At 37.5% G+C, this 14,955-nt stretch overlaps 1 protein-coding gene and 1 long non-coding RNA gene across 2 annotated transcripts in view; both read left to right on the top strand.

Moving 5' to 3' along the window:
- Window positions 1-14,955, top strand: part of LOC107721610 (cytoplasmic protein NCK2-like) — a 69,211-nt gene that overhangs the window by 35,231 nt on the left and 19,025 nt on the right. The gene's annotated exons all lie outside the window — the stretch shown is intronic.
- LOC107721612 (uncharacterized) overlaps window positions 11,445-14,955 on the top strand; it is a 22,536-nt gene continuing 19,025 nt past the window's right edge. The window contains exon 1 of the long non-coding RNA XR_001637725.1: window positions 11,445-11,456. This is a non-coding gene — a long non-coding RNA (uncharacterized LOC107721612). The remainder of the gene's footprint in view (window positions 11,457-14,955) is intronic.

Consider the following 14,955-nt stretch of genomic DNA (forward strand, 5'->3'; position numbering starts at 1 on the left):
TGGTATAAGCGCGAAACCTGCAGGAATGACTAAAATAATGCGCAATACCAGCACTATTTAACCGGAGCGATTGAGATGTGTGTGAGAGAGAAGAGGTCGTCGGAGAGAAGACAGCGAGAATGCGCGGCTGACAGTATTGCCTGTGCCGCTGGTAACAAAACGGATCGGCTCAGAATCGGAAAGAAGTGAGACTGACCGACCGATCACTGATCCGGGCCGATCATGAGGAAAATCGTCTGATTCCGATCCCTGGCTGATCGATCGGTGCATCTCTAAAAAATATCTTAATTTGTGTTCCAAAGATGAACGGAGGTCTTACGGGTTTGGAACGAGATGAGGGTGAGTAATTAATGACAGAATTTTCATTTTTGGGTGAACTAACCCTTTAAGCATACACTGACGAATTGCGTGCAGGTTCAGTTGTGCTTTAACAACATCCACTATGTTATATTCCCAACTCTTTCCACAACAAATCAAAACAAATCTTATACATTTATTATCAGTCAAATGCTCCACAGGAGTTTTGTCTAGTGTGTAACAACCACACACAAGACTTGGGTTGATGGATTCTCTAAGAGAACGATCAAAATCCTTTGATTTGATCACGTTATATATCACGTAAGTGGGGTCGCTTTAACCCACGGAGTTGAAAAACAACCAGTGGCAACGATGAAAAAGTTGCCCAATTCTGCGGGAAAACTGTGGACTTGGCAGCACTTGCGCAGCACACTGTCATACGGAAGTAAACACGGAGGACATAAAGTAAGCGATTATGCATTTATTTATAGTGTGATCTGCCGCAGAAGCCAGCAAAATTATGCACAGGAAATAAAGACAAAGATGTGACTGAAGAGAGCAGAGTTTTGGAACTTTTATGATACGAGCCCTTGTTTTGCTTGTGTATAGAGTTGTCACTGCAATACTTATGAGTTCTGACACATCACTCTACTTCCACTGACTACCTTTCGCAACTGTCTTGATAGCTTTGGGTATGTCAAATCTTTGAAGTGACTCCCATGAGTGCAGAATCGTGACGAATGTTGATCTATAGTCATGTATTGGCAACAATACTACAGCGAGAATAAAAGTTATGCCTTCTTTCTTTGGTGAACATTTGGGCGGCGTTTTGCAAATCTTCCCACACAGTGACGTAGACATGTGGGGGCGTGTTTAAACGAGGCGTTTTAGGAGGGCATGGACAAGTCTTAACTTTTATAAAGAATATCTCTTTGGATTTGAGACTTTAGTCTTTGCAACTTTATAGATCTTCTTTATGCACCAAGAGCTTGTAACACGCCAAAGAAAAAGGAAAAATTGAGCCCTTTAAGGCTTTGTGAGTTCCAGCATGTATTGCAGCATGCATAAATTATGCAGTTACTGTTATAGAATTATTGTTTTGCTGTTTGCGGACTTCATTTAAAAATTGTTGTTGTTGTTTTATCATTATTGTTAGTTATTTGTTGTACTGTGATGTAAAGCGCTCATCTTTTTAACATTTGTTGGTTGTCACCATTTTTGAGGTTAGTGTGTCTTGTTTTGAGGCGTAGAGTATGTTCAAACACTCATGTCCATTTCCTGGGTATCTTAGTCTTGTAAGTTGTTTTACAAGCAAAGACAATGTTGTCTACTTATTAGACTAAGTTGCACATTAACATTTGTCATTCGTAAGCAAACATAAACTCGATAATGTGATGACTTTTTACACATTTTTTTTTTCATCCAGGCAACAGAAAAAAATAAATTACCTCAACGACAGTAATTGTTTTTTCAGTTGCTGTGACAAGAATTTTTCTATTAGCAAAATAAGACAGTCAGCATTGCATGAACAAACAAATTTACATTGACTAAACAAAGTATCTTTACTGAGAAGAACTAAAAAACTATTGTTGAGAGAACTCAAAATTCTTGCCTTATTATTTTACTTTTTCTCAACCATTTCTTTTTTACAGTGTGGAAGTGGCACAAATCGGAATTGAAAAGATCAGATTCCATGCGGTTGGTGCTATTCACACTGTCATGAGAAAAACAGATCTGAGTCACATGTGGGCAAAAAAATTGGATTTGGACCATCTTACATGTTTTAACCTAGATTTTTGAAAGATCTGGCATTGTCTTTATCAGTGATGGATCAATTTGTCAATGAGACATAATTTAAAGTTAGACCTGCCTCTTAGTGGTCAATAAACTCTGCATATTGCAGCAAGTTAGGATTCCTTCAAAATTTAGTCACATGCCTGAGTGTTCACAAACTTTTGTTTTTCGTCTATTGTCCTTGTAATGCACCATCCCCTTTGAAATCAATGGATTCTTAGTGTTCTTTGATGCAGTGTAAACTCTATGTGTAGGCACCTTTAGCTTTGTACGTTAAATTATGATTTTTGTTTTAATGGCAGCACTTGTTTTTCACCCTTGTGAAATGTCTGTGTTCATCTTTGTCTAAGGCAACAGCTGTACCCAGACTGATGGATTTCATTCAAATTCACATGGAAAACACCCTGGGGCGATGCATCGGCATGAGATTTGATTAGCGACTTTAAACTACTGAGGAAATAAACACCACAGGGAGGGAAGAATCTCTGAGCTGAATTTGTAATACAATCCGAATGCATGTTAAATGTAGCTTGAGCGCAGTTGGTTTTCTAGATCAGTTGAAGCTGACAGTAGCAAATATCCAAACTATGGGATGTTATTTTGTTTTGCAGTTCACCCACATTTTATAATGGATAAAGACTTAGTTAAAATGCATGTCAGCGCTGAGTTGTACACCAGGATGGGCTTGTAGATCTTATACAATATCCTGTCTGTTGTGTGATATGTGACCCCAGTAGTGAAGCTGAACGAGATAACGTGCCATAGAGCAAGTGTTCCCACAAATGTGGGCTTTGACCTCTCTGTGACATTTTCTGTGAATAACCTATACATACAGATACACGCAACACTGTTTCTTTAGGGAAAAGACAGACATCATAAGTGGGTTACACTTCAAAGCTTTTGTTCTCAGTATAACACTGCTTTCCGGATTGTTAGTGCATGTATTGGGAATATTGCTTAGCTCACAAACAGGAAACTAAAAGAAATAACCTCACTCTGAGGAGCATCCAACCAAACAAGCAGCTTGAGAAAGAATTATGAGTCGTTTGAAGGAAGTGCAGGAATCTCAGAAGAGCACAACCAAGAGAGAGCGTATTGACAAAAGAAGCAGAATAAGGGGAAGTGAGTGTAATAATTAGAAATGTGTCTCGAGCAGCAAATCAGCATGTTAGAATGATTTCTGAAGGATCATGTGACACTGAAGACTAGTGGTTCAACGGATCACAAATCTCACGGTTCGGATCACATTACGATTTTTGACCCATGGATCGGATCATTTTTCGGATCAGCAAGAAAAGAAAAATATTTCAATTTAATTTGCTTTCCATTTATTACTTAAAGCGAAGTACTTCTTTGATACCACAGCAAATACTACTAGATTAACTAAGAAAGTTAAAACATGATTAAAGAGACAAGAGAACAGCCAGTAAAAATAAGAACAAATACACAAATTACAAGCATAGATAAATACAACAGAATATGTTACAAATAAAATAAGGTTGGTAGTATTCAAATACAGAAATGTAATAATTAGGGAAAATAACACTGCATAGTGTTCACTGTATAAATTAAATATAGATTTTTATTACGCTGTTTTGTTGTTTGATGATCATTAATGACAGCAGCAGTATTTATAGGCCGCTGTCCCTTTAAAACCTGATGCACAGATCCGATATAATGATACACATCACATCCGATTTCTTTCTCAGCTGTTTTCATTCACTTGAGACATAACTGACTGCGTTTACCTGAATGATTGTCGAAATGGGTATTTTGTCATAATTTTATGTGTATGTGTCTGTTCAGAGGATTCAGAAGTGGATTCAGTTCGGTGTTCACGCGCCGTCTGAAACGCATGTGCGCGCTTCATGTGTGAAGTGTGCGCGCGAGTAACGTATCAAGTTCCCTTTCGCCTTTTCTCTCTGGAATTGTTTAAAATTCACTTGCTTGTGTAAATACAAACAAATGATAAACTTGTACTCTATTATGGTTAAATTTTACAATTAATCAGCGGATCGCATGCGTGCCGAACCGTGGGGCTTGGTCCGTACGGATCACGGATCAACTACGATCCGTTTAACCACTACTGAAGACTGGAGTAATAATGCTGGAAATTCAGCTTCATCACAGGAAAAAATTATATTTTACCATATATTAAAATAGAAAATGGTTCTTTTAAATTGTAATAATATTACTGTTTTTACTGTATTATTGATCAAATAATTTCAGCCTTGGTGAGCATAAGAGACTTCTTTATAAAACACTAAGAAAATCTTACTGAGCAATATTAGTGTATATTTTCCATTGAATTTCCACGTCATATATCGTCTGCCATTACTATCATATAAAATTGCTTAGTTTTTCACAACTCAGATAAGAAAATAAACGATTAACAGTATTCCTAATTTTTATAGATTGAGCAATCTTTTTGGAAAAGGACTCCAAACTATGCAATTTGCCATTCAGGACCACCTGTTCAGTGCATCTCTGGTGTGCTGGGCATGGCAAACCCTTTTGTTTCAGTGTGTGTAGGCTCAGTCTCCTCTCTCTGTTCAGCTCCAGACACCCGTCTGCCTGTCTGTCCCTCGCAACAGAGAGGGTTTGGCCACTGCAACCATGGAAACCAGCAAACAATGGCCTTTACTCTTAGGAAGGAAGGAAGAAAGAAAGGAAAAGGCTGAGCAAGAATGCTCAGCGTGGGAAAGGAGATCTGTATTGCGTGGTAATCTGTCCTGGGGAGATGAGCGTGAGAGTTGTCAGACCTATGACATAGATAGAGGTTACCCACATTCCTGTGTGACGTAAGAAATGTTTCCCGGAAAACAAGTGGCAGATGTTTGAATGTCATCATCTTAATTTTGACAAATTCCTTTATTAAGGTGCGGCCACCGTCATTTACCGTTATTCTGCATATTTTCGTGGGCGAAATCTAGTCATTTCAATAGGAATTCACGCAGTTTGGAATTTTGTGTTGAGGACGAAATATTTCCCAACACAGATTTCGTAACGGGTTCATGTTGGTCATGCGAATCCGCCACACTGACCAACAGAAAGCTGCTTGGTTTGGAAGTGACTTCTGGGAGATCATACTGTTCAAACATACTGTTTATTAACAGTGATCAATGGACATTTTTTGCCCATGAAATTTCACTGTTAATAAACAATGAAACCATTCAGCAGTTTCATGGAGCTTTTATATCTTTTTGTATCATAATCCTACATTTGCCACATGGTCATACAAGCAAGTAGTTGATATCATTATATTAGTCTGGTCAACATTTTTTTTTTAATAAATGCATAAGGAATGGGTCAAGATGGTCAACTAGTTGTCCAAAAACTGACTAGTCGAGTTGTGAGGTTGATTAGTTTTAGATTTTTTGGAGATGGAGCCTTAATTAGCATTGTTTTTTGAGCATCTTGCATATTTTAAATACCTTTATAATAGGGCTGCACGATTAATCAAATGCGATTGTCATGCGCAATTTGTTAGTAAAGCCGGTTCTGTAATCAGCAGGAAATCATCATCACGTGCTTTCAGATGGAGCAGAATTTACTACACAGAGCCGTAGTTCACTGACAAGTTACGCAAAAAAATCGCAGTAAAAAATAATGACAGCTCGAACTCCGATAAACCGTATATTGCCGTAGTCGTGTTTATTAGTCACGTCGAATCAATGAAAGCAGTTGAATCTTCTGTTTATTCAGCTGCAGCGATTTGGGTTTCTGGGTTTCTTCTGCGAGGCGTATTTGGAGTTTCAGCGCGAGAGCGCCCTCTGGCCTTCGGATGGAGATTTACTGCTGATCACAGAACCGTGCTTCACTGAAAGATACGCATGACAATCGCAGCTTCTGTCGAATCGCAATCTCGATTCCATTTCGATTTATCGTGCAGCCCTACTTGATAAGTTACAATTGTTTGATTTTTAATACTGTAAAAATGTGTATCTAGACCCTTAAATTGTGGTACTTTCTGTTGCACCCCTGAACACTGAAATGAAGATTTTCTTTTGACTGGTGCACATTTGTGTGGGTGTTTTCTTTATATGTCAGGGTTCAGGGATCATTTCAGGATCAAGGGGTTCTTTAGATTATTACGCAGAGGTCTGAGATACATGTTGAACAATGGAAATATTGTTTGCTGAACAATGCTGAATTCATTTGTGGAAAAGCACTGCTGGAACCACGTAGAGGGCTGACATCAAAGACAAACTAACTTACCATGTTTTTTCACTGCACTCAAAGTCTGAATTCAGATCGTTCTCATTATGCAAAGTGATGACAGAAACAGTCATGATTTGGTTGTGACACAAACAAGGTTGTTGTTTGTAAGAAAAATGTAGCATGCAATCACTTCAACTTGGGACATGCTGAAAGTCATGTGCTGTAGCTTTTTAAAGGTTTTGTTCAGTAATGTGGTTCAATCGGTCACAGATTTTTTTTCATTGTGATCAAATGTTTGTAAGGAAAGCGGGACCTCAGTGGAAATCTGTTCACCATTAGCCATGTGCTTTAATGGCAGTCGCGTGAAGGCTTCTTGGATGATGTCACCAAGCAGTCAAACAGTCATTAATTTTCTTTTATTGCTTACTGAAGAGGAGCAACCACTAACCTCATCAGAGACATTACAGGATGTGTCACCGCAAGCCCAGCCCACTGTACTGCAGTTTGGACTTTAGGACGCTGTTGTTTGCTTTGGATGTCAGTTGATACAATAAATGTTGACATATTTGTAACAGAACTGGTGAGTCATAGATATTAGTGTGGGACCAACCAACCAAGAAATTTCAGACCTTATATTGATCAGATCAACAAGGCATTTTGTAACTATTTTACATTTTGGCAAATTGGATCATGAGAATACGTACATTTTTGTATAATCTGCTTATGCCCCACTGAGAGTTAGGGTTAGGGCTAGACCTTATTTTTTACTAAAAGATGTATATTTTGTACAAATGATATTGTATTCATTTATATGAAATCAACAACTTGTAAAATAGTTTTGTTTTCTCATGAGATCGGATTGCTATTTTTTTTTTTAAAAGAGCCTCTTGCATGTCTTTATTGGCATGTTACAGCGGAATGCAGCACACTGTAAAATTACAGAAAATAAATATTTAGCATTTGGTAGAACGTTAGAATTGGAATATATTGGCTGAAAACAGTACTTTTGTTACTCACAATAATCATCCAATGGAAACTAGTCAACAGTATGAGGGTTCAGATTCAATCAAAAACATGATAAATTTAATAGCTCCAAAAATCTTTCAATGACAGATCATTGCAATGATTTATTTCCCTTCTTTATTGTTTTATTGTGATATCACAAATCAGTGATAATTAAGCATTGTGAGAGAAGGTGATTGTCGGTGTCATAGTCAAACTGTTATTGCTGTTAATACTGTTGTCATGATGAATGACTTTCATTAATGTTGTTTGTGACAGACTAGTTTTGGTGAGCAACACACAGAGCATAAATTGGGATTTTATTAAGCAAATTTATTAACCATACTTCTTTTGCTATAAGATGTAGTAATAATTGTTCTTTCTTATATATGTGGTGTGCAGGGACCAGTGTCATTTTAATATCATTGATTTACTGTACAATTATTTTAATTAGATTTTATTAGTTTTTTTTTTCATTTTCATTTATAAGCTTTAGTTATTTTTTTTTTATTTTTTTTAGTGAGTTATTTTTTGTTTTTACGATTATTCTTTAAGTGTCTATATAGTTTTAATTTAGTTTTAGCACTTTTATTATTATTATTATTATTATTATTATTATTATTACTTCAACTTGAACTTAATGAACATTTGAAATGTTGGGTTAGGTTACTGGCCCAAATAAAATTAGTGCAATTTTTTTTTTTTTTTGATTTTTTAAAATTTTATTTCAGTTAATGTTTATTTTATTTCAAGTAATTAAAATGTGTTTTTAGTTTTAGTTAACTTACACTGTAAAGAAGGTAAGCAGATATGTAGTGTTAAATTGTGTTTTTTTTAGCAGGACTAGAACACTACATTGATCAATCAGCATCCATAATTATAGCTGTGTGTTATAATATATTATTTCTGTACAATTCTCATAGCGTACTATGTGGATATGTTCTTGGTGGCATTTACTGTAAATCTCACAAATATTATCATTTTCATCTTTATTCACAAACCATTTGAATACAGATTCATGCAGTTGCTTTGTCCATATGTAAAATGAGTAAAGTCATCCTTTAGTGTAACTGGTGTTGACAGTCCACCGGCATTTCATCATCTTCCTAGTCTCTCATTTTCACAAATAACCGGTTTGAAATGTGTCTTGTCACTGTCAAACTTGATTCCTTCTCGCCACTTTCTATTTTAAGCTGCTAGTCCATTTCTCACTGTTATATGATGTAATGTCTCGTGTTTCTGAGATCAGAGCAGCCTGGTCGGTGTGTGTGAGAGTTCATTTGCGGGAGGGAAGCACAGAGGAGGTGTGCGATGGGTCGACTGCTCAGACTATAATCGTTAACACCAGCAATGGGAAAACACATGTTCCTGCCTATTAAAGGTCCTGACCTGATTTCTCTAACACTTTCACTTTGTGCCAAATGTACTCCTTGCCCTGCTCCACACTCCACTACATTAGCTTAATTCTTGAGCCCGTTTGAATGGTTCTGAATGAGTCTGTGTTAGTGCCAGGTGATGTTTGCTGGGTGGAGATGAATGTGGCTGTGGTCCACTGTTGCTACAGACATGACAGAAATCCAAAAGAGGCCAGGAAAGCATAAAGGGGATGACTGCTAGAATCGTTCTTATCCTCTGTACTGAAGAATTCTATATTCTTCTCTCTTTTTTGTGCTCCCTCTTTTCCCCTCATCCCAGTGTTTTTGTGCTGGTTAAAGAGTTCAAGAGAGTCTCTATATAGTGCTGATGCAGCCGGACAGAAGCTTTTCTTTAATTCCCACTTGAGGGGGAAGGCCAGGCCAGATGCATTTTGGGAAAGCAAGGGTACATCTTTAACCCCCTCTTTCTTGATTAATTTTGTGCTTGCTTTCTTCTCTTTGCTCTTGTTACTTCCTTCTTTTCTTCTCAGAAAACTGTAGCAAATTTGCTCGCCATGTCATCTCATTGCTTTCTAGTACAAACATTAAAGGGGTCATAGGATGCTACATGCACTTTTACAAGTTGTTTGAAGTGAAATGTGTGTTGGCAGTGTGTGTACACAACCACCCTATAATGATAAAAATCCACCCAGTGTTTTTTTTAAATGTTAAATAGGGCTGAACGATTTTGGAAAATCTAATTGCGATTTTTTTTACCAATATTGCGATTGCGATTTAATATGCAATTTGAAGACGCAGTGGATTACGTTTGTTTCTGAAGGGAATGCTACCCCAATCTACCTAAATGCGTCTTATGTTCGCGCGAATCATTCATGATCCAGCCTCATCTACAGAAGAAGTGAGTATAATGTTTTGTAAAGAATCTTTGCAAATCGCCTTTCTTAATAATGTGCTAATTAGCAAGTTTCACGATGAATGCGGCCGAAGTAAACAGTCTCTCTGAGAGAAACTCAGAAGAGAGGGGGGGGGCGAAAAGAGCTCATTAACATTTAAAGGAAAATGCTACAAAAACGACTTGATCTGAAAAGAGCTGTTTTTGACAGGGTAAAAAAGGTGTTTTTTACACTACCATTGAGAAATTTTAACCAAACTATGTTACAGACTTTTCATTAAGACCCTAAAGAATCATATCAACTTGTAGAAAATGGGCATCCTATGACCCCGTTAAAGAGACATTAAAGAGAATGATTTGACTATGACTTGTATTTATTTGTTAGGAACTGTACAAAAAATGATGATGCATTGTACATAGAGATTATAGCACCGGCTAATTTGCATTATTACTAGTAAATTAATTTGCCATTAATTCAGACTTGAGTGTCACATGATCCTGCAGAAATAATTCTGTTATTCTTACCCCAAACTTAGACTAGTGTATCACAGCGTCCACAAAAATATGAGGCAGCACTACTATTGATTAAAAAATGCTTCTTAAGAAGCAAATCAGCATATTAGAATGATTTCTGAAGTATCATGTGACACTGAAGACTGGAGAAATTATGCTGAAAAATTTAGTTTTGCATCACAATAATAAATCAATCACATTTTAATATTAATATATTAAAATAGAAAACAGTTCTTCTAAATTGTTATGTTTTTTTTGTTTTGTTTTTCAAATAAGTGCAGCCTTGGTGAGCACTTTTTTTGAAAGCATAAAAAAAAAAAACTGAATTATTCCAAGCTTTTTGACCAGTAGTGTATGTATATATAAAGCATAATTAAAATTAAAAGTGTGGGTCTAATTGCTGAATTACTAAAAATTTGTACAATTCTGGTTTCTTTTAAACCAGCCCGTCACCATTACTATAAAAGAATGTAAATCTTGGATTAATTTTATTTAATTTGGTAACACATTGAGTGTGTTGCAGTGAATGGAGTTACATTGAAATAACACATGAATTGTTGTGTGATCTGCACATTTTAAGCTGATATTTGGCAACTGCTTTGCTTGCAAGACATGTTTAGTTGGGTTAAGCGAATGTGAGCTGGACATTTGCCTAGCAGATGTATTAGTCGTATTAAATGCTTTTAGTCCCTCGAGAGCAGGGCTCAGAGTGCTAAGTGCATCTGGACTATGGGAACACATCTTGATAGATCAATTCAAGGTCAGAGAGTGGCTTCCTTCGGTTCTTGTATTCACAAACATTGTACACCAGTCATCATGGCCGCCGGATGTAAGACAGACTATGTTTGCAAGTCTGAACCATTTATAGGTAGTGGAGTACAACTGTTTTTCTGCCCGTGGTGAGAAATGTTTATAACCCGGCTAATTGTCTCTTCTCGGTTAAAAGGCTTCTCCCGGCACACGTGTAAGTGAGCGTAAGCTGACAGTGAGCTGGGTAAGATTGATCATTACCAAGCAGCTTTCTGGCGTCTGAGCGAATGCTGAGCCTTGAGGATTGATCTGCTTTCCCGTGGCAGAGCCATCGGTCTTCTTAACAGCCTTGATTATTAAGGAGGTGGGCTAAGCTGTGTGGATATTACAGGGGGCGGGGCTCTGCTTAGCAAAATGAGTGCCATCTATCACCGCGCTGCTGGGACAGAGAGCTCCTATGTTCTCTGAAGAGGACAGAGAGGAAAGAGATGGACGCCAACCTTTAACAGCTTCCTCTGACACAATGACCACGATTCTGTCCTGATCTGCAGAACCAATGAGTGATGATAGCAATGTAGTGCTTAATTAGTAGACGTGCGATTATATCAGATACTGATATCCATAAATCTGTCACCCATTTTTTTCTACAAATAAGCTTCTTTTCATATTATGTTGTTGATCTTATCTTAGCAGATGGTGTTACAAACATCATCTCAAGTTATCATTCACTGTGCTTAATTTTTCCATTTCAGTGCCGTTTTGAAGATGAATGTGGCAGTTGTTCTGATATCAGTTCTCACTGCAGCAGAATATTGCATGCAATGTCATTTAGTCTTGCACATTTAGTTTTTTCTTGGCATTTCAGGCATAAAGGCTTGAAAAATGGTTTGAGAATCTTATTATTATTTTTTTTTAAACTAAATCTATAATTTATCTATAAATCAAATCTAGGTGGGGTGTTTTAACAAAATCAGTGGACTAGTCAGTCTTAACCCTTTGACGCGTACGATCACACCGGTGTGATCAGTCTTGGCTGGTCTCTGAAGCATACGATCACACCGGTGTGATTAGAACTTTCAGTGCGTCACGTCATCAACTGCTGAATTTAAATCCGCTTTCGCGCTTTGGCTGGCGCAGAGCCATTTGATGGATTCTCATTCTGGCTTCACAATACATTACAACAACAGCGATGAGAAAAAAAAAAAAGTGGACAAACCATTCAATGCGAATGATGTATGCGCAAACCCGCGCCTCAGAGCGCGTGCAAATATTAAGCTCTCTCTGATGTATTGATGAAAAATTATGTCAAAATGCCCGTCTTGGTAAGTATCCTATAGCAGACATAGCCGGCTGAACGTACTGTATCAGTGCATTCTCTTAAAGTGACAACACTTTCTTAATATTAATCAAACCGCAACAACAAAGAAATCACTCACTGCTCTTGATTGAATAGCTTTTGTAACTTTTATAAAGATTAATATTTAATTTCTACAGTCAAATATGCAATGTTGTTTTACTTTTAATTATTTTATTCAATTTCTGTACCTAAAAACTAATGTTAGACCTACCTAAAAAAAATCACTGTTTATTTTATTTGTATCTTTACTCTATTGTATTTATTTGTGCTGTTGCCTGTAGTTAGATAGATTATTCTTATTTTCTTTATTTTTATTTGACAGTATAGTTTTTGCCTAAACATAGCACATACCGAACCATACTGAAAACGTGACTCTAAAACCGTGATACAAACCGAACCATGAGTAAGTTGAACCGTTCCACCCCTAGTAATTAATGACAGAATTTTCATTTTTTGGGTGAACTAACCCTTTAAGATATTGCCATCAATATTGGTCTACCAATACTTAAGATATTAATTGCAATTTATTGAATCCATTGACAAACTTTGATACTTATTATCAGCTAACCGACACATGTTGCATTATTTGTTGCATGTGCTGTCTTCCATCTTTGCCTTTCTTACCTATCTGCATTCTTCAACAAAGTGTTCAGTGACAAGCTTTGACCTGCTCTCCCCACCTTTTTTCCCTTCCTCCCTTGTTTTTGCCCGATGGAGAATCTTGTTTAGCAGCTCCTTGTTCTCCGTGGCTCTCTTTCCCGCCCTTTACCGAAACACAGCGAGTGAGGTCATGTGCTTCAGGTAATTAATGAACCCGAAGCTCGCAGCCAGCAGAGTGGAATGACTGATTTAAAGCACAAGGACATTTCTATCCAGCTGCTGTATTGTCATGGCCAGCCTCTTTCCTAATTGAACTATCATTTAACGACCGCTTTTAAAGAAAACGAGCTCTGCTTTTGAGCTGGCGAATTTGCATTTATGAAATACAGCTCAAAATCTCACCAGAGGTAATGAAATCCTTTATGTGGTGTAATTGTGTGGGAGGCATCTCATGAGTTATGTGCTCCGGTGTGATGGGTGTTAATATTAGAATTGTCGCCTCATTAAAGACATAAAACAGGTAAAAGAAGCTGTGGCTGCTCTGTCCTCTGTAGATCAATTTACGGTGTGTTTATCTGCATTTGAGTTTAGAGCCCATAATTCACAGGTCAAATTAGTCTTGTGTTGCCAGATGTTTGATTTAAACATAAGGTCTGGTCCACACTGCAGCTTACTCTGGCCAAGAAGCTCCCATTCAGTTAGAAGGAGACCATCTGAACCACAGTTTGTTTTGTTTTGATGTGCATTTTGATAGTGCTTGCCAGTTTTATGTGCAATACGCATCAGATGGTCAGTGGATATACAGTGGGCGGTATGTTGGTGTGCTGCCTGAGGCTTAGTCTAGGGTAATATTGCATTCATGAAGACCCAGTAAGTGTACCAGGAGAATAACATTTATAGACAAACACTAAAGGAGAGGTAAAGAACAGGGTTTAAATTGGGCCGGGGCCATCCGGGGCTGAGCCCCGGCACATAGACTCCAGGGCTCGACATTAACGCTTCATTAACGGCAGACAAGTAACGTGATTAAAACATCAGTAACCAAAAATAACTATGTAAACACCAAAACGCAAGTATTATTCTGATGTTATTACATTTAGAGTAAGTGGCGAATAGTGGATATAGCTACTGTATATAATGCATCTATTGACAGTATAAGGTTGCGCTGCTGAGGCGAGGCTCACGCAGCCTCTCCAGGAGAAATCAAAACGCGCAACACTAAGAAACTCAGCATCCTGAGGTAAAAATTCAAAATGGAAAGTTTTTATATTTAAAATACAGTTAGTTAGGCAACATCACACAATGTTTTCACCATTACGACTGTTTAATAGTTCTATAAACAGTTGTTCAAGCAAATACAATAATATTAGGTCACTTACATTTTAGGCGAAAACACAGTGCATCTCACAGCAACCAGCCGATTCATTGCTGATTGATTCAGTGTTTTGAACGAATCGGTTGAGTCAAAGTTTCATTAGCCCATGCATAGACATCTGATGAATCTGCCGTTTGAACAAATCATTTGAATGAACGACTCAATGACTCACTCATTAAACTCTCACTACTGGCACCTAACCCCTGGTAAAGAATACCACTAGAAGTGTAGTAAAGAATCGACTCACTACAGCATTCAGAAAGGAGAAAGCTACTGTATGCATATGGGATCTGCATCACTTGTGACACATACACTCTCAGGCTCACTAGGTCTGCCCTTCTCTTCTAATGGCTGTGCATTTGACTTAGTAGCCGTGCCTAAAGCCTCTCTCAGCAGGGGCACAGAGCTTTAAGTGCGCTTGCCTGAAACACCATCAATACTTAATCAGTCCATTACTATTCAGTGCATATTTAATCCTTCGGCAGCTCTCTCTCACATCTCAGGCTAGGCGTTTAAAATCGGCCATGCCAATAAACCCGCCTACTTATTCATTTATTGGTTTAACAACTGCCTACTATCATTTCTGTAATTTTGCTCGGAGGAACAAGAACGCTCCATGTATTTTGAAACCTTCCACTCAGCCTTTGTCAGTCTCAGTCATTTTTAATGGTTTTTCTGTCCGAAGGTTTGGCTGTTTATTATTGAATTTATAGATCAAATGTAAGAATTTGAAATGAAAATATGAATGAGATTAGTAGGAAAATGCCCTCTATAAAGGTAAAAAAAAATGCCCTGGATAAAATATAAAAAACACGCAGATTTATATGTCACAGCTGAT

Source organism: Sinocyclocheilus rhinocerous, unplaced genomic scaffold (genome assembly GCF_001515625.1).
Source record: "Sinocyclocheilus rhinocerous isolate Xijiao unplaced genomic scaffold, SAMN03320098_v1.1 scaffold30, whole genome shotgun sequence".
In the NCBI taxonomy this organism is placed as follows: Eukaryota; Metazoa; Chordata; class Actinopteri; order Cypriniformes; family Cyprinidae; genus Sinocyclocheilus; species Sinocyclocheilus rhinocerous.